The sequence below is a fragment of the Bufo bufo genome, chromosome 5, assembly GCF_905171765.1.
Source record: "Bufo bufo chromosome 5, aBufBuf1.1, whole genome shotgun sequence".
Classification (NCBI taxonomy): domain Eukaryota; kingdom Metazoa; phylum Chordata; class Amphibia; order Anura; family Bufonidae; genus Bufo; species Bufo bufo.
The window spans coordinates 344,968,868-344,989,973 of NC_053393.1; the positions used below are offsets into that span (position 1 = coordinate 344,968,868).

A 21,106-nucleotide genomic window follows, 5' to 3' on the forward strand; every position below is an offset into this window, starting at 1 on the left:
TAAGAGTTGCCAACTTTTTACAGACTCTCACCCACATACATCAATTCTACGGGTGAAAGATTAATCATTGCATCAACATCAGAGCAATTCCAACATACTGTGGGCCCATCACACATTCTATATGCAATGCAACATAATACCAGGTGCTGAATAGGCATTCCTATTATAATTGCATACAAGCTTATTACATAATGAAAAGAGGCATGGTAGAACACAGACCCAAAGTCCATGGGGTGAGCAACCACCTCAATGTACTTTTTGCCCTGCTTCCTCCTGGGGGCGTGTCCTAGGGGTTGTAATAAGCTTGGACCTGCAGTCCAGGAGGTGGGGTTTGACTATATTGTAAGTCCATACTACATATTTGTAATGATTTTAATTTAATTGTATTTTTATGATGAAATAAAGGATGTATTCGTATTTGATGTGTGGGATTGTATTTTTGGCGGTTTTCTTACTCCTGCTCAGTAAAACATTGCCAAACATTTACTAATGTGACAAAAAGAAAAATATACAATGCCTAGTTCACTAATGGTATGCGGCTTATCAAGAGAGGTATATGACTTAGTAAGAAAATGTATGAGTTTTTATGTACCACTTTTTGCAAGTAAGCCAATGAATCGATGGTTTAAAGTTAAACAAAAGTGTGAAGACATGCGCCAAATGTATTATCCAGCATGAGCCACTATAATTAATTTGGGGCCTCTTTAGATAGTGTACTCTAAATTTAGACTTTCTAAATGCTAAGATTAGTTAACCCGATCAAATTAGTTTATTCTGAAAATAAGCAATTCCAAAAGTTTCTTGAACATGTGGTTTTACAGTTAGCTTACACATTAAATAAAGACTAGTAAACACCTAAAAAAAATATATTCACGTTTAATGCAAGTTGAAAAAAAAGCTTTAAAGGCTATTTTTTATGATTGCATGTTACTCATTTTTGGCTGAAAATCATTTTATCAATTGGCCTTTATTAAAAATATTGAGCTGTTCTGTCACAAAAAGTTAACTGTTTTTCTAGCTGTGTGACTGGTACTTTCACTTTGTACCGATAGACCTTATCTCTAAACTACTAAGGGGTCATAAACACCTATTTAAGCAACATTCTTATCAGTAAGATGAGAACTGAGCTATAATGAGTGTTTAGGAGGTCATAGAGCAGAGATAAGGAGTCTGCTCCTGGTCTGATGGAAAAGACAGAAAATCCAAAGGGTGCTAATGCATGTCAGCTCTGTACAGAAAAAAGGTGGGATGTGAGCACTTCTCTCTCATTCTAGCATTCTGTGGCGGTCTCAGCACTCCCAATGATCCCAATGATCAAAAACCTTTGATGTGTTGCTGTGACATAACAAACATTTTTAAAAAGTTCAGTTAGTGACACTTTAAATAGCAAACACTTTCAGTCATGTGATATTATAGTACAGATACCATATAGACATTATAGACAAAAAATAAAAATGGACTTGCCATTTGCAGTCAATCAGCCTCTACTTTAATTTCCACTGAGGCCTAAACAATAAAATCTGGACTTAGTTTACTGGCACTATTACTTTGTATGTTTTGGTAAATAACCCCCATTATATGTAATTGTCTTCCTTTAGGTTACTATGTAATATTAAATGCATTGCATTATTATATAAATCCATTAAATTCACATTTAAAAGACAACAAGCTAAGACAAATTACATACTGTGCAGCTAAAAAAGTAAAAAGTGCATTTATATAACATAAGAGGCACTTAAGTCCTAAAATGACCTCTAAGAAATGTCATTTACTAATGGAATATGTTCTGTCATATGTACAGGGGGAAAAAAAAATCATCTGACAGAACTTCTGACTTTCATACTTGATGTCAATCTTTAATTTGTAGGATAGGCAGTTATTATCTACACAAGAAGATTTATTTATATAAGTGGCATGGTGGAAATTGTCACATTTTGATGATTAAGGTGACCCTTTACTAGAATATGCTAAGCAATCATTTCAATAATTGCATTCAACTTTGTACTCAAGAACTACAGAATTTATTGCTAGATATTTACCATACTTCATTATGACACAGGTAATACTGTATTTGCTTTATACCAATGTAAGAAACAAGAATCATAAAAGTTGTCTTAGGCTACTTTCACACTTGCGGCAGGACGGATCCGATAGGCTGTTCACCATGTCGGATCCGTCCTTCCGCTATTTTGCCGTGCCGCCGGACCGCCGCTCCGTCCCCATTGACTATGCCGGGGCACGGCGAAAGCCGCCGGACTAAAATGTCCTGCATGTCCGACTTTTTAGTCCGGGGGCTTTCGAAAATAGCGGAAGGACGGATCCGACATGGTGAACAGCCTGTCGGATCCGTCCTGCCGCAAGTGTGAAAGTAGCCTTAGGACTTCCTTGAGTCTAGCTTTAAAAAAATTTCACATCTGAATTCAAATAAGGCCTCCTGCACACGAACGTGTGTGCCCCGTGGCCGTGTTGTGGCCCGCAAGACACGGGCCGCAATGCACGAACACCATCCGTGGGGCAGCGGATCGTGGACCCATTCACTTTAATGGGTCCGCGATCCGGCTGTTCCACAAAAAGATAGGACATGTTCTATCTTTTTGTGGAACAGAAGTACGGCACAAAACCCCACGGAAGCACTCCGTAGTGGTCCCGTATGGTTCCGTTCCGTGCTTCTGTTCCACACCATTCCACATCTCCGGATTTGCGGACATATTGAAGTGAATGGGTCCGCATCCGTGATGCGGAATGGCCACGAAACGGCGCCCGTGTATTGCGGATTCGCAAATGCGGTCCGCAATATGGCAACGGGAAGCACACGTTCGTGTGCAGGAGGCCTAATACAAGAAACCTTTTTCAACCATTTTTGCAGTTTTCAATGACTGCCATCAGTTTTTAATGGCCATTAAAATTTGATAATTTTCATTGGCTTTTGGCATTTTTTATTTAAATCCCAACCCCTGCAGTATACAGTCGTGGCCAAAAGTTTTGAGAATGACATAAGTATTGGAAATTGGAAAAGTTGTTGCTTAAGTTTTTATAATAGCAATTTGCATATACTCCAGAATGTTATGAAGAGTGATCAGATGAATTGCATAGTCCTTCTTTGCCATGAAAATTTACTTAATCCCAAAAAAAACTTTCCACTGCATTTCATTGCTGTCATTAAAGGACCTGCTGAGATCATTTCAGTAATCGTCTTGTTAACTCAGATTAGAATGTTGACGAGCACAAGGCTGGAGATCATTATGTCAGGCTGATTGGGTTAAAATGGCAGACTTGACATGTTAAAAGGAGGGTGATGCTTGAAATCATTGTTCTTCCATTGTTAACCATGGTGACCTACAAAGAAACGCGTGCAGCCATCATTGCGTTGCATAAAAATGACTTCACAGGCAAGGATATTGTGGCTACTAAGATTGCACCTCAATCAACAATTTATAGGATCATCAAGAACTTAAAGGAAAGAGGTTCAATTCTTGTTAAGAATGCTTCAGGGCGTCCAAGAAAGTCCAGCAAGCGCCAGGATCGTCTCCTAAAGAAGATTCAGCTGCGGGATCGGAGTGCCACCAGTGCAGAGCTTGCTCAGGAATGGCAGAAGGCAAGTGTGAGCGCATCTGCACGCACAGTGAGGCGAAGACTTTTGGAAGATGGCCTGGTGTCAAGAAGGGCAGCAAAGAAGCCACTTCTCTCCAAAAAAACCCATCAGGGACAGATTGATCTTCTGCAGAAAGTATGGTAAATGGACTGCTGAGGACTGGGGCAAAGTCATATTCTCTGATGAAGCCTCTTTCCGATTGTTTGGGGCATCTGGAAAAAGGCTTGTCCGGAGAAGAAAAGGTGAGCACTACCATCAGTCCTGTGTCATGCCAACAGTAAAGCATCCTGAGGCCATTCATGTGTGGGGTTGGTTCTCATCCAAGGGAGTGGGCTCACTCACAATTTTGCCCAAAAACACAGCCATGAATAAAGAATGGGACCAAAACACCCTCCAACAGCAACTTCTTCCAACAATCCAACAACAGTTTGGTGAAGAACAATGCATTTTCCAGCACGATGGAGCACCGTGCCATAAGGAAAAAGTGATAACTAAGTGGCTCGGGGACCAAAACGTTGACATTTTGGGTCCATGGCCTGGAAACTCCCCAGATCTTAATCCCATTGAGAACTTGTGGTCAATCCTCAAGAGGCGGGTGGACAAACAAAAACCCACTAATTCTGACAAACTCCAAGAAGTGATTATAAAAGAATGGGTTGCTATCAGTCAGGAATTGGCCCAGAAGTTGATTGAGAGCATGCCCAGTCGAATTGCAGAGGTCCTGAAAAAGAAGGGCCAACACTGCAAATACTGACTCTTTGCATAAATGTCATGTAATTGTCAATAAAAGCCTTTGAAACGTATGAAGTGCGTGTAATTATATTTCACTACATCACAGAAACAACTGAAACAAAGATCTAAAAGCAGTTTAGCAGCAAACTTTGTGAAAACTAATATTTGTGTCATTCTCAAAACTTTTGGCCACGACTGTACATAATGTCCCTTTATAGTGGCTCTCAGCATTAATAATATCCCCCGTAGTGGCCCCCAGCAGTAATAATGCCTCCAGAGTGGCCCCTAGCCTTAATAAGGTAGAGAAGTTTTTTATGGAAAAACAAAAACCTTTTTACTTAATTATCATGCTGGGAGTGCAGCCCCTTTAGCATTAAGAGAGGATCAACTGCCTCTGTGAGATCAAGTGGATAAGGTGAATTTTTTTCTTCATTTTAACTCCTAAAAGGCTATTTTCCGTTAGTATATCTGTTTTATGGCAATTAGACAGGTCCCTGTCTTACAGCTGTTAAAAATGGCTTAATTGAGTTCAATAGTGTTCGTATGACCATGAAAATGGCCAAAAATAGGGCATGTCCTATTTTTTGACAGCCACTATTCACTGGCTGTTAAAAAAAACAGCCATGTGAATAGCCCAATTGAGTTCAATTTGTTCTATGTATGGCCGTGTGAATGCAGCCTTACTAATATAGTGTCTGTCTGTTTGGTAATTGAGCTCTTCTGTGAGATTTTATCTCCTTCTTCCACAGGCAGGAAGTGAAATAACTTTCAATTTCACTGTAGCTGCTCTCTCAGCCTGGGTGCAGCATGGAGACAATGTGTCACAACTCCCCCAGCATCCGCCTCTCCTCTGGGCCATGTCAGAGGTCTGATGGGACCCAGAGGGGAGGGGGGTGCTGCGGTATTTGTGATGCATTTATCTCCTTGCTGCATGGAGGCTGAGATGACAGCTAATGTGAAGTTACAAGTTGCAACACTTCCTGCCTGGGGAAGTGAGAGATGAACTCTCACAGAAGAGCTCAATTACCAAACAGACACTATATTACTAAATGCATTCAACATTGAGGAGTTTCTACTGCCTGGAATACCGGGATACTGCTCTTTCAAATATTTCTGCCATGCCATAGTGATATGTTTGTAAGATAGGTTTTGGTTGGTGAGATATGTGAGAAGAACATATTGCTCACAAGGAATGATCGAGCAGAATGATTCCAGTGGTGGTCTCGGCAACTGGTTCCCTCAGATTGATAGGTTTGCTTTATATGCTCCATTCAGCTCTGATCATATTATTTTGCCTTACCTTGGTTAACTAAGCACAGTAGTGTATGGTCTCACAGAAAGTCTGTACATGGAAATCCACTTTTATATTAATAGAAACATATGAAATACATTCTAGAAACATTGAATAAAAATTCTACCTCTGTGATGCCTAACCAGAGAGGACCACAGTGCCCTTGTTTTTTGGTAGGAATAGGGGTTGGCTTTTTTATTGGAAACTATATAGGGTAGTAAAGGATCTAAATCATCTCAATGGAGACCATTAAATGATCTTACCACTTCTGTTTCATTACTGTTTTTCAAATTTTTACTTCATTACCCTATTTACTTTACTACCTAAACTAAATATGGTTCTAGAACAAAAATGGTGTTAGATTAATTCTTCAACATTATAATTCATCAATATATGATTTTATATTGTGTCCGTGAAACAAACATGTGAGATAAATTTATCAAGAGGTAACTTTATAAAAGAGGATAGAATGATACCTTGGTATGAAGAAAAAAAAAAAATGTAATTGCATATTTCAGACAGAATAAGCTACTTTTCTCTCCCATAATGCCTAGGGAAATATTTCAAGCTAAACCTCAGGAGTTAAACTCGCATTAGTTGACCTTGCATTGCTGCGCTTTAGGATGAAAGATTATTGGCAGGTTAATAGAACTGTGGCCTTGATAGCAAGGCAGCTTAAAACCCAAGAAGAAAAAAAACATAGAGTCATTTATCTATCCACCGGAAAAAAAAGCTCAACCAGGTATGGCAGACACAATGGCATGTTATTTTATAAGTTATTTCACTTAAATTAGACACTGGAACCCCCCAGCCCAAAACAGTGAGTATAAACACATTTTTTATACTCACTATCCATTTCACCTTCACCAGCAATGGAGTACAGTGGGGGTTTAAAGGGTTTGCCGCGATAAAGCTTATTTCCTATCCACAGGATAAGAGATGTGTCTTATCAGCAGGCGACAGAATTTTTCCTTTATTTGGGGGAGGAAGAGGCCGAGACTGCAGCAGAAACGGGAGCAGGAGGAGCCAGAGATCTTTCGTTGTTTTTGAGGTGTCTACTCCACTGCAGCTCGTGCTTTGCACTTAGATGCCTGGTCATGCAGGTTGTGCTCAGGTTGAGAACGTTTATACCTCACTTCAGGCTCTGATTGCACAGCGTGCAAACCACTCGCGTCTTGACGTCAGCACATTGTCCGAAGAACTGCCATGCCAGGGAACTCCTTGGAGCTGGCTTTGGTGTGCTCAGTCCCTGGGTGCGTTGGGCAGTAGCAGACGTACTGTCTAGGGGACTGCCACTCTGCTTTTGCACCCTGCTCCCTCTTTTGCTGTGCAGTTGTCGCTGTGTGACCACCACCTCTTCCTCCGAAGTGCACACGTCACTCGCATGACCTTGATCTCATGTGGGTTCTAGGACCTCATCATCCTCCAAATCATCTTCCACCCACTCTTCACCCCTGCCCTCCTTGCCGGTCTGCACACTTCAGAAAGCAGCAGCAGTTGCCACTTTTGTTTCGTCATCATCATTATCAGAGAAGTGTAGTGTACGGGGGCTGTAATGCCCGTCACTACAAAAGGGTCACTTGGTGTGCTGTCGCCCGCCCTTATTTATGGGGAAGTTGGTATATGTCATCTTTATAAAATGTCATGTAATGTAATGCTATGTATTTCCCTGTTACTGTGAAACTTGCATGTACAGGCCTGCTAGGGGTGTCATTCCAGCTCTTAGTCACTAGAGGGAGCTAGGGAGCCCTAGTTTATATAAGGCCCAGTCAGGGAAAGGAAAGTCAGTCTTAAGTGGGAGTCTAAAGCTGGAGCCTGTAGTCTGAAGTTGGAGCTTAGACTATGTCAGAGACAAATCCAGGCCTGAAGCCTGCGGACCAGGAGAGGGTATTGCAGTCCCTGTAACCGGGTTCCAGATCCAAGGAGAAGGTTCCCCTCCTGAACTTATATATGCAGAAGCAGGAAGACCACTGTTAAACAGCCTGGGAGTTCAGAAGCTTCCAGAGAGAGTTCAGAAGTTTCTAGAGGCTGAGGAAACTGAGGGAGAGACAGAGGCAAAGCTCATCAAAGCAAGAGGTACTCAAGACAACAGAGGAGGTACTTGATAAAGATAAAACCAAGGATATACGCCAGAGCTAGGGTATTGGGCCTTGGAGAAGATTTTCTATGTTCCAGGATCAGTCAGGGATAGAGTGCAAGCTGCCTGTACTGCAAGTCCTGTGTTTAACACTCTGAAGTCACCTTGCTATACATATATTGCCTGCATCAACTGTACTGAAAATCAACTGTCTGCAAAGTAACTGCGTTTCCGTTATTGTCCCTATATGATGACTACTAAAGTTTGAGTTCTGCTTTACCATCACGTGGTTCCTCAGTTATTCCTGCTATCAGCAAACGGCGTGCCACCGTTTAATTGGCACTGGCGTCACGAACATTTCTCATCATCACCTGCCCTTGCAGAGAGTCAGCCGTCTCAGGTTAGTGTCTATTGCACTACAACACCCAGGAACACTATTACACCTAACTTGAGTACGCTGCACCTCTCTTTTGGCGTCACGAACAGGATACGCACGCTTTCTAGTGCAAGAAGCGTGAACTTTGTGCCTTATACAGTTGCCCTGTGACCAAAGTTAAAATTGCCTGTTTTATTTAAAGTGGACTTTGTGGACTGAAAATCCTACCCAAAGTGTTCCTAAAATCTCTAAAAAGCGCTATGCAGTTTTGCGCTATCAAGAGGAAGAAAATCGCCACATTGGAGTGTGGTTTTATGGACTTTTCATCATCCTGCTTGCTGTCAGTGAATAGACAGCGTTTATATCCAAAGATGGCCGCTGAGGCTACTAAAATAGCTGCTGCATCATCTTCATCCCGAAAAGGCGGGAAAAATTGGCGCCTTTCTGAGGAAATAGCGGGAAGGAGTTCAAGGTCAGGCGCCACTGCTTATCTGGACATTTGCATGTCGGCCAGCATGGACTCCGCCTTCCATATACTGGAATACCTGGGGGGCGGCCTCCCAGTGCAAGGGGAGGAGCTGGCTGATCTTATTGGCGCCACCCTATCGCTCTCCAGAGAAGGATCGAGCATGTTGGAGAGTGAGCACCGCTTTGCTGCAACGTCCGCGCCTGAAATACCAAAAATGAATGATCTTGGTGTAGAGCCAGAAGAGGCTCCACCGGCCTACTCTCCGGGACCGGAGAAACCCGCCTGCCCGCCACGGGAGAAAGAACCAGAGCCCTGCTATGGCTCCTGGAGAGACTTCTTTCAGCCCTCTTTCAAGTGGTCTTCACTAATGGCAGAGATCCGGGAGGCCGCTATAAAGCGGAATACAAAGACTAAAATCTATTATGAGGAATTGACCAAGACTATCCATGAACGACACACACCAACACCCAACCCCGCCTGGAAAGGAGAAAGGGGTTGGTGGTGTCCTTTGACAAAGCCCGTGGCTACGGGTTCATACAAGATTACCTGACTGGCAGAGACCTATATGTTAACAGAAGATCTGTCAAGAGAGACTACCTCCCTTCCTATCAGCACAGCCTCCGCGAGGGAGAGGAAGTGGAGTTCACCCCTGCCGAGAGCCTGAGAGGCCCTTATGCAACTGCTGTGACCCGTCCCAAGCGAGAACCTGAGGACTGGGAGGCAGAAGAAGAAGACTACTCTGGCTGCGAGCGGAACCGGAACGCTCTCCAGAGCCGGCCCATCACGCCTTCCAGGAGCGGAGCTCCTTCTTTGGGCCTAATGTCTTCTGGCAGCCAACCGTGTTGGAAAAATGGGTGAGCCCCTATCCTTCCCCCGAGCTGCCTCGTCGGGAGAAGACCATACAAGATATGGAAAACTTAAAAGGACTTCGCAATACCTTTGAGGACATCCGGAGGGGTCGGAGACCCGATGCATCACCAGGACCTGCAGAGGCCGAGTCCGCACCATCGCTGACTGTACCTGCGCCGGCGGCGCCAGCAGATGACAGCGACTCTGACACGGAGAGCATCGGTGAACAGATGTCCGGCTGGAGGAGAAGTTGCGGGAGCTGCGCAAGATCGCGACCGCCAGGATCCAGACGCCGCCAGAGAAGGACTAGGTAAGGGTGCCTGTCACCACCCGTAAACCACCGTCTGCTAATGTTGCTCCGTCAAGGCCCCAAGGAAGACCCGTTATTCCTGTGAGTTGCTGCACCGAGCCCACCGGACCGCTTGCGGCGGCGGTACCAACTGTCTTACATCCCACAATTGTCATGCCAGGACCAGTACGGTCCAGCCAAGGGTTTACCCCTAGGCCCATGGGGCCAATACCTATCAGGGGCCCCTTTACCTTGCAGCTGCCCCCTAACACCGTTATGCGGGCCCATCCTCCTGTAGAGGACTACTACAGGCCGTATTTGCCAGCAGAGCCGGGTAATGATGACATACCCCTGTGAATCAGCCTGCTAGGCCTTTGATTTATTTCACCAAAGAATGATGTTATTAACCCTTCCAGGACAGGAGTCCTATGTTTCCTGGTCGTTTGTTGCTGCTGCCAGTTTATCCACGGCTCAGTGGTAGGTGTTAACCACTGAAATTACAAGGTCAACAAAGCCAAGTTTGTTTCCAGGATCTCCTGCCTGCTTTTGCTATTTTCCACCACGTTGTGCCTGTTCCGTTGTTGCACCTTTTACCCTTACCCCCCTTTTCAGGTTGATCAGGGGTATTACAGCACTTGTTTTATATTATACAATTTTATTGTGCAACTTGATACTAAGGAACCGTGCCCGGAGACAGACTAAAAAGAACCTGAGCCTCTGAGATTCTTACTCTTTTTAAAGGAAATGTGCCCAGAGATGGACTCCACCGCATGAGAGCCTCTGTGATTTAATAGGAAAGTAACCTGGGTACGGACTCATGTTTGTTCTTTGAGCCTCCAAGAACTTTTATACTGTTTTATCTATTTTGCTGTTCTATTATAGACTTATTCATTGTCATGGACTATCCTGGTTATAATGTTAGGCTGTGCCAGGTCAGCGCCCCAGTTCCATTCACTATCCTGAGAAGAAGAGAACGACGCCCCTTGTCACCACCCTTCACCTTTGCCAATTGGACCTGATATGAATGTAAATGCAGATGAATTACGTATATGTATGCCTGCATGTCTCTTTTTCTGTTTCAGGTAGAGATTCCAGTTGGGCGAGCCCTGATGGAGTACGAGGTCGTACTCAGCTTAAAGCAGTGGGGTATGTAGTGTACGGGGACTGTAATGCCCGTCACTACAAAAGGGTCACTTGGTGTGCTGTCGCCCCCCCTTATTTATGGGGAAGTTGGTATATGTCATCTTTATAAAATGTAATGTAATGCTATGTATTTCCCTGTTACTGTGAAACTTGCATGTACAGGCCTGCTAGGGGTGTCATTCCAGCTCTTAGTCACTAGAGGGAGCTAGGGAGCCCTAGTTTATATAAGGCCCAGTCAGGGAAAGGAAAGTCAGTCTTAAGTGGGAGTCTAAAGCTGGAGCCTGTAGTCTGAAGTTGGAGCTTAGACTATGTCAGAGACAAATCCAGGCCTGAAGCCTGCGGACCAGGAGAGGGTATTGCAGTCCCTGTAACCGGGTTCCAGATCCAAGGAGAAGGTTCCCCTCCTGAACTTATATATGCAGAAGCAGGAAGACCACTGTTAAACAGCCTGGGAGTTCAGAAGCTTCCAGAGAGAGTTCAGAAGTTTCTAGAGGCTGAGGAAACTGAGGGAGAGACAGAGGCAAAGCTCAGAAAAGCAAGAGGTACTCAAGACAACAGAGGAGGTACTTGATAAAGATAAAACCAAGGATATACGCCAGAGCTAGGGTATTGGGCCTTGGAGAAGATTTTCTATGTTCCAGGATCAGTCAGGGATAGAGTGCAAGCTGCCTGTACTGCAAGTCCTGTGTTTAACACTCTGAAGTCACCTTGCTATACATATATTGCCTGCATCAACTGTACTGAAAATCAACTGTCTGCAAAGTAACTGCGTTTCCGTTATTGTCCCTATATGATGACTACTAAAGTTTGAGTTCTGCTTTAACATCACGTGGTTCCTCAGTTATTCCTGCTATCAGCAAACGGCGTGCCACCGTTTAATTGGCACTGGCGTCACGAACATTTCTCATCATCACCTGCCCTTGCAGAGAGTCAGCCGTCTCAGGTTAGTGTCTATTGCACTACAACACCCAGGAACACTATTACACCTAACTTGAGTACGCTGCAAGTGCTGTTGTGGTCCTCCCATATACACATCCTGAAACATAAGTGGTTGGGCATCAGTGCACTCAATTTCTTCCACTGCTGGAGTAGGGCTGGCCCACGGAATCCCGCCAGCAAAGTCATCAAAAAGCATAAGAGACTGCTGCATGACTTCGGGCTCAGACTGCTTGGCTGATTTGAAAGGGGGTGAGGTGAAAAACAGATGCCCATGGGCTGTAGGTGCCAACTATGCGCTTTCTGCAGGGACCGGTTAGGAGACAATGTGAAGGAACTGGAGGCACTGTCAGCCATCCAATCTACTACCGCTACTACTTGTTCTGGCCAGACCATTCATACACCGGTACTCGGGCCTACAAAATAACGCTGAACATTCTGTCGCCTACGTGCACCTGAGGAAGGTGTTTCATTTGGGAGTGTAGCTGGCACAGATCGACCACGTCCTCTCCCTGCAACAAGAGCTGCACCAACACCAGCAGCACCAAGACCAGGGCCACGTCCCTTATTTGATGCTCTCCTCATTCTTTGAGGTCACCCACTGAACTAACAGACAGATTAACTATATTAATTTCCCTGTCATGTATACAGTGCAGGTCTACCTCACACAAGAAATGGGAATATGTCACCCACTGATCTAACAGACAGATTAAGGCCTCATGCACACGGACGTTTTTTTTTGCGGTCCGCAAAAACGGTTTCCGTTGTTCCGTGTCCGTTTTTTCATCCGTGGGTCTTCCTTGATTTTTGGAGGATCCACGGACATGAAAAGTGAAAAAAAAAACTAAGTCAAGTTTGCATTGAAAATGATAGAAAAAACGGACACGGATCACGGACGCGGATGACTATCTTGTGTGCATCCGTGATTTTTCTCGGACCCATTGACTTGAATGGGTCCGTGAACCGTTGTCCGTGAAAAAAATAGGACAGGTCCTATTTTTTTCACGGACTGGAAAAACGGATCACGGACGCGGAAGCCAAACGGTGCATTTTCCGATTTTTCCACGGACCCATTGAAAGTCAATGGGTCAGCGAATAAAAACGGAAAACGGAACAACGGCCGCGGATGCACACAACGGTCGTGTGCATGAGGCCTAACTATATTAATTTCCCTGTCACAGATGGTAATATGACACCCACCGAACTAACAGACGGATTAACTATATTCATTTCACTTTAAAAGATGTACTGCAGGTGTACCTCACACCAAAAATGGTTATATGTCACCTATTGAGCAAATAATGTGGAAATAGGCGCTAAAACAAAATAATAATGACTTTATTATATGCCTGGTTAAAATGAAGGGTATCACCCGTCAGTGTAACAATATGCACTGACTGATACTAAGTGTGTGAGAAAGAATTAATGACTCCAAACAGCGCCACCATCTGGAGCACCAAACTAGTCTCACAGACTAACTAACACTAAGAAAGGGGCTCAATATGCCACAGGGCACAAGATGTGTAACCCAGGGTGAGGACTATAAACAAGGGGATGTCTGGTGTCCGGAGTACACCAAACAACACTCCAAACAGCGAGAGCCAGCGCGCAGACTCTCACTGCACTGAAATAGCTATTTGTGGTCAGGACCTAAACGAGTGGAAGATGCCCAACCACCACCCCCCTACCTAATTGGCCTGAGGTGTGCCTTGGCCTCACTAGGTCGGTATGCCTGAAAAAGGGGGCATACCCTGAATGTGATGGTTGAATGACTGAATGAAGAATGGGAATGGGTGGGCAGGGGACGTCCGAATGCCGACGTGCTGCCTGGGAGAGCCAGACTGCTTAAGACAGGTACCGGCCCCTCCCACAAATCCAGGCTAGCCTGCGGCCAGCCTTAACACTTACCATTGAGGGGTATGTCAGGGCAATCCTTGCTCCATAATTTCACCTTGGAGTGACGGCTTGTGCTCTGCCATAGTCCTGCACCTGTGACTATTTCAGTGCAGTGAGAGTCTGCGCGCTGGCTCTCGCTGTTTGGAGTGTTGTTTGGTGTACTCCGGACACCAGACATCCCCTTGTTTATAGTCCTCACCCTGGGTTACACATCTTGTGCCCTGTGGCATATTGAGCCCCTTTCTTAGTGTTAGTTAGTCTGTGAGACTAGTTTGGTGCTCCAGATGGTGGCGCTGTTTGGAGTCATTAATTCTTTCTCACACACTTAGTATCAGTCAGTGCATATTGTTACACTGACGGGTGATACCCTTCATTTTAACCAGGCATATAATAAAGTCATTATTATTTTGTTTTAGCGCCTATTTCCACATTATTTGCTCGATTGTTTATATAGGCGTATACCCAGTATACCACTCCAGTTTTTGATTTCTCTTATGTCACCTATTGAACTAACATACGGATTAACTATATTAATTTCCCTGTCACGTATGCAGTGCAGGTGTACCTCACACAAAAAATGGGAATATGTCACCCACCAAATTAACAGACAGATTAACTATTATATTTTTGTGTCAGGGGTACAAAGCTGGTGTATTGCACCCACGAAAAAAATCACTGTAGGTCACCTACAGAATAACTAGCCAGATGAGATTCCTAACACTCTCCCTCACTTCAGCTGCCTGCTTCCTGTCCCTGCACTACTCACAGCTGATGGGCATTTCTACACGTGATCCAGCTTGTATAGAGGCTGGGTCACATGATGCACCGGCCAATCACAGCCATGCCATTACTAGGCATGGCTGTGATGGCTTCTAAGTGCCCACAGCTTAAAAGCTTGTTGATTGGCTGCCCTGCAGCCTTTCAAAAAGCTTTATTAAATGCCTGAACACCGAACTCGAACCCAAACTTTTACTTTGCAGTTCAGGTTCGCTCAACACTAGTTAAGTCTTAGATGGCACACAGTGCTTTTTGATATCTTACCATCAGTGTTGCTCTTGAGCACTTTTTTTGTTTCTAACACTGGATGCAGAGAAGGTTTTTGGAACGAGCCCCTGCTCGCTCTATTCTGCTCTCACGACGCTCCCTGATGTGACCACAATATCTGCTGGTTCCGCCGTTGATAATCCGGCCTCAAACGACCGCTCGTGTCGTTTTAATTCTCACAGAACTAACACCAGTCAGGCTGTATGTGAGTTCAAACTGACTAATTCTTTATTGAAAGCATCACATATATTTATATTGACAGTTGGAACACCTCTTTCAATTGGTAAATTGTAAAACCCCCTCTGATTGGCTATGCAAATGAGGTAAGCAGGGATTAGTTCAAGAGCTTGGCTGGGAGGCAGATGGGTGTGGCCATTGTCACAGAGATTCAAACCATGACAGTTTTCAACACTAGGGTTAGTTGGAAGTAGTCCTACATAAATTCAAAGGTAATATCATAGCTATACCTTTTTAATATTCAGTCCCCTGAGCTTAACTATTTAAGCCCAGTAGTTGTATTTCAAAGTCTCTTGTAATTACAAATAAAACCTGTCAAGGATATACGGTATGTCATCTTTCTCTTCCAATTTTCATACTTATCATGGAACCCTGGCACAATATATAAAATACTCTTCTAACATTCAGTATAAAATTAGTAGCATTAGTAACATAGTACATAAGGCTGAAAAAAGACATTTGTCCATCCAGTTCGGCCTGTCATCCTGCAAGTTGATCCAGAGGAAGGCAAAAAAAAAAACCCTGTGAGGTAGAAGCCAATTTTCCCCACTTTAGGGGAATAAAAAATTCCTTCCCGACTCCAATCAGGCAATCAGAATAACTCCCTGGATCAACGACCCCTCTCTAGTAGCTATAGCCTGTAATATTATTACACTCCAGAAATCCATCCAGGCCCCTCTTGAATTCCTTTATTGTACTCACCATCACCACCTCCTCAGGCAGAGAGCTCCATAGTCTCACTGCTCTTACCGTAAAGAATCCTCTTCTATGTTTGTGTACAAACCTTCTTTCCTCCAGACGCAGAGGATGTCCCCTCGTCACAGTCACAGTTCTGGGGATAAATAGATGATGGGATAGATCTCTGTACTGCCCCCTGATATATTTATACATATTAATTAGATCTCCCCTCAGTCGTCTTTTTTCTACAGTGAATAACCCTAATTTTGATAATCTTCAGGGTACTGTAGTTGCCCCATTCCAGTTATTACTTTAGTTGCCCTCCTCTGGACCCTCTCCAGCTCTGCTATGTCTGCCTTGTTCACTGGAGCCCAGAACTGTACACAGTACTCCATGTGTGGTCTGACTAATGATTTGTAAAGTGGTAGGACTATGTTCTCATCACGGGCATCTATGCCCCTTTTGATGCAACAGATTATCTTATTGGCCTTGGCAGCAGCTGCCTGACACTGGTTTTTGAAGCTTAGTTTGCTTAGGATTATTCATGGACAACATGATTGATACTTGCAGGATCCTTTCCAATAAACAGTTTGGTTAAAAGGTTTAAAAAAGGGTTTTCAAAGACTTTAGAAATGATGACTAGAGATGAGCGAATTTCTCAAACATTTGTTTTGGTTGATTTGCCTGTATAGTAGTGTAGAACACTGTGCCTTGCAGTAACACACATAGGGAGTCTGCTGTGGTAGTAAAACAATAGTGTAAGTCAGTATGACACGCAGATGACAGGCGTCGCTCTTAGATTCACTGCACACTTTACTTATTTGGGCAGTTATGTTACTATGTTACTATGTTACAGTTTCAAGAAAAAGTATGTGAACCCTTTGGAATGATATGGATGTCTGCACAAATTGCTCATAAAATGTGATCTGATCTTCATCTAAGTCAGAACAATAGACAATCACAGTCTGCTTAAACTAATAACACACAAATAATTAAATGTTACCATGTTTTTATTGAACACACCATGTAAACATTCACAGTGCGGGTGGAAAAACTATGTGAACCCTTGGATTTAATAACTGGTTGAACCTCCTTTGGCAGCAATAACTTCAACCAAACGTTTCCTGTAGATGCAGATCAGACGTGCACAACGGTCAGGAGTAATTCTTGACCATTCCTCTTTAAAGAACAGTTCAGTTCAGGAATATTCTTGGGATGTCTGGTGTGAATCGCTTTCTTGAGGTCATGCCACAGCATCTCAATCGGGTTGAGGTCAGGACTCTGACTGGGCCACTCCAGAAGGCATATTTTCTTCTGTTTAAGCCATTCTGTTGTTGATTTACTTCTATACTTTAGGTCGTTGTCCTGTTGCAACCCCCATCTTCTGTTGAGCTTCAGCTGGTGGACAGATGGCCTTAAGTTCTTCTGCAAAATGTCTTGATAAACTTGGGAATTCATTTTTCCTTCGATGATAGCAATCCATCCAGGTCCTGACGCAGCAAAGCAGCCCCAAACCATGATGCCCCCACCACCATACTTCACAGTTGGGATGAGGTTTTGATGTTGGTGTGCTGTGCCTCTTTTTCTCCACACATAGTGTTGTGTGTTTCTTCCAAACAACTCAACTTTGGTTTCATCTGTCCACAGAATATTTTGCCAGTACTGCTGTGGAACATCCAGGTGCTCTTGTGCAAACTGTAAACGTGCAGCAATGGTTTTTTTGGACAGCAGTGGCTTCCTCTGTGGTATCCTCTAATGAAATCTATTCTTGTTTAGTGTTTTACGTATCATAGATTGGCTAACAGGGATGTTAGCATATGCCAGAGACTTTTGTAAGTCTTTAGCTAACACTCTAGGATTCTTCACCTCATTGAGCAGTCTTTGCTGTGCTCTTGCAGGACGGCCACTCCTAGGGAGAGTAGCAGCAGTGCTGAACTTTGGCCATTTATAGACAATTTGTCCTACCGTGGACTGATGAACAGCAAGGCTTTTGGAGATACTTTTATAACCCTTTCCAGCTTTATGCAAGTCAACTATTCTTAATCGTAGGTCTTCTGAGAACTCTATTGTGCGAGGCATCATCCACATCAGGCAATGCTTCTTGTGAAAAGCAAACCCAGAACTGGTGTGTGTTTTTTATAGGGCAGCTGTAACCAACACCTCCAATCTCATCTCATTGATTTGACTCCAGTTGGCTGACACCTCACTCCAATTAGCTGTTGGAGATGTCATTAGTCTAGGGGTTCACATACTTTTTCCACCTGCACTGGGAATGTTTACATGTTGTGTTCAATAAAAACATACTATCATTTAATTCTTTGTGTGTTATTAGTTTAAGCAGACTGTGATTGTCTATTGTTGTGACTTAGATGAAGATCAGATCACATTTTATGACCAATTTGTGCAGAAATCCATATCATTCCAAAGGGTTCACATACTTTTTCTTGCAACTGTATGTAGCCAAAACTGACCAAATAACTCAAGTGTGAACTCAGCCTTACAGGTCAATGTTAGCACCAGGTATAAAGAACCGTGGAGAGACCCAAAATCCTACTATAGCGTGAAAGAGCGCACTGCTTTTACACCATCGTCAGATGAATCTACATAGATGTCTACAGAACCTGTTCTATAAAAAGCTGATGCAAGTAGAGCCCCCCCTGACAGAGTGGAGAGGGTGTCAGCAGTAAGTTTGTGTTGACATCACAGATTGTTTTCCCTTCCTCTGATCCGTCAGAACAATAACTAAAAAAAAAAACGGATCCTGTCTGTTGAGCATCTGCCTTCACTTGGTTAGCATGTGGTCAGTAATCCATCAGTATTGCTAAAACCAAAATAAAAACAGGAGTGGATCTAAAATAGAGATGACACATGAATGGAATATTTGCATGTATTCTGTGTTTGGTACCCACTCCTACTTTTGGCTACCAAATTATAAGTCAATTTTGATGCAAAATAGGGACCATGTCATAAAAGTCTTACAGCTGCAACATAGACAGGATACGTTGTGTGTCTCATTTTTCCTTCCTTCTAACAGATTAGAAGGGTCAAATAAATAATGATGTCAACCAGGCCAAAAAAGGCAAAATAGTGGCCCAGTCATGGAGTGGGGAGGGTGGGAACAGCACGAGAAGTCCAAAGAGTGGCCCAATGACAGAGTGGTGGGGTGGCAGCAGCATGAATAGAACACAGAGTGGTGATGTGGCTGCAGCATGAGGAGACCACAGAGTGGCACAGTGACATAGCGGTGATGTTGCAGCAGCATGAGTAGACCACAGAGTGGCCCAGAGACGTAGTGTTGAGGTGGTAGCAGCATGAGGAGACTAGAGAGTGGCCTAATGACAGAGTGGGGAGGTGGGGGGCAATACCAGTACCAGCTGAAGATGGTGGCTGACAGTAGGAGCACCTTGCAGCAGGTGTGGCATCAGGCGGGTGACAGCATCAGAATAGCAGCTGAAGCAGGTAGCCAGAAGAATCAGATCTCTTTTGTCAAATTGTTAGTGTGGCACATGGATGATTTAGTCTGATGCATCAGGCATTGGTGTTTGAAAATCCTGGCTGATCCACGCCTGAATCATTTTCACAAAGGTCAGTTTCTCTACATTTTGGGTGGACATTCTAGTTCTTCTTGGGGTAACTATGGCCCCCGCCGCACTAAACACCCACTCTGATGGCACATTGCTGGCCGGGCAGGAAAGCTTGTCCAGGGCAAACTCGGCCATTTGCGTCCACAAATTGAGTTTGGCTGCCAAGTAGTCCAGGGGATCTTCGATGTGGGGTGGCAGGGTACACTCCTAGAAAGCCAAAACCTGCTGGTTCAGGTTCTGCTCTATATTTAGTTGCTGCTGCTGAGTAAATTCTTCAGTAGGATGCAGTCAGTCATTTTAGGAAAAAATGTGATTTGTTACCACGAAGTGTGAGGAAATGCGGCTTTGCTGCGAATCAAATTTGGCAACTTCGATTCGCTCATCTCTACTGATGACCTATCTGATTGGTGGACTATCCTGTTTTTGAAGGCATCAGCTTGCCTGTGAGTGCCCCTGCCTTCTTGTAGCGTACAAAGCACAGCGCTGTACATTGTACAGCATCTGTGCTTGGTATAGTGCTCCGCCCCATTTACAGATGACATTAGCCAGGTGCAACATATTGGACACTGAAATGCCATATGTGTGAAAAACTTGCAATTTTCACTTTTCACCATCCGTTGTGCATTAATTTCTGCAAAATACTTGTGATATCAAAATACTCCTTAATAGTGTTGATCGAGCACCAAAGTATTCGGGTGTTCGAGCCGAACAAATTGCTATATTCGTGTGCTCGGCCGAGCACCCGAGTATAATGGAAGTCAATGGGAGACAACCAGGCACCCCCTGCTCGGAAGAGGGGAAGGAAGGTGCCTGGTCCATTGGAAAAGGTCAGAAAGTGACAGAAACACCACCAAAATGTATTGGGAACACCATGGGGACGATGTCTGGATGCATTTTGGACTCCCAGGTCGCTGCTGGGAACCATGTTGTCCGAGTTGTACGCCACTTTTACAGACTGACAAAAATATGCACAAACCCCCCCCCCCCCAAAAAAAAAAAATAATCTATTTTACAGGAAAAATTGTTAGGAAACATTATTTCCTGTATATTTAATTGTATATAAAGCGCAAGAGCCTGTATATCACATAAAGGAGGGCTTCATTCACATTGTGGTACAATTGTTCAGGTAGTGGGACTCCTACACTGATAAAGCCTATGCACTAAGTGAAAGGGCTGCCAAAAATTACAAGGAACTGACACTGCAAAACACCCTTTGTTACACATAAAAGAGGGCATCATACACACCCTTGAAAAATTATAATTGATGGCCTGCTGGTGATTCTCAAAAACATTTGGAGCAAGGGCCTGCTGATCTGACCATCTAAAACCTTAGGGGCGAGGGCCTGCTGCCACATTGGTGACTCTAGATAACCTCTGGGCGATTGCACGTCCCCATGACGGCGACAATCCATTTGGATGTCTGCCCTATCAACTTTCGATATTCTGCGCCTACCATGATCATGGGTAATGGGGAATCAGAGTTTGATGCTGGATAGGGAGCTTGAGAAAGGGATACCACATCCAAGGGAGGTCAATGGTTGAAATCTGATTGGGTGGAGAGGGTGGGTCAAGTTATTAAAGCAGAAAAATCGAAAAAAAGGCAGGAGGCGCGCTGCAATTACCCACTCTCGACTCATGAAGATAGTGACGATAAATAACAATACAGGACTCTTAAGATGCCCTGTTATTGGAATGAGTAATAACAAATTACAGGGAATGTCACTGCGGTATTTTAGATGAGGAAATGTTATACAGGAGAGGCCCTACCTATAAACTTTCGATGTTCTTTTATGCGCCTACCATGGTGATCACCGATAACGGGGAATCATTGCTCGATTTCGGAGAGGGAGCCTGATAAACTGCTACGGCTACTACTTCAAAGCAAGGCAGCATGAGTTGTGGACCTGCATGTG

General features: G+C 44.1%; 1 long non-coding RNA gene across 1 annotated transcript; it reads right to left on the reverse strand.

Annotated features, from left to right (window-relative positions):
- Positions 1-1,048: 1,048 nt before the first annotated feature.
- Positions 1,049-16,900, reverse strand: LOC121002686. Its single transcript, XR_005779309.1, has 3 exons — positions 16,890-16,900; positions 8,843-8,852; positions 1,049-1,170 (listed from the first exon to the last, which is right to left on the reverse strand). It is a non-coding gene; the product is annotated as an uncharacterized LOC121002686 (long non-coding RNA).
- Between the last annotated feature and the right edge of the window lie 4,206 nt (positions 16,901-21,106).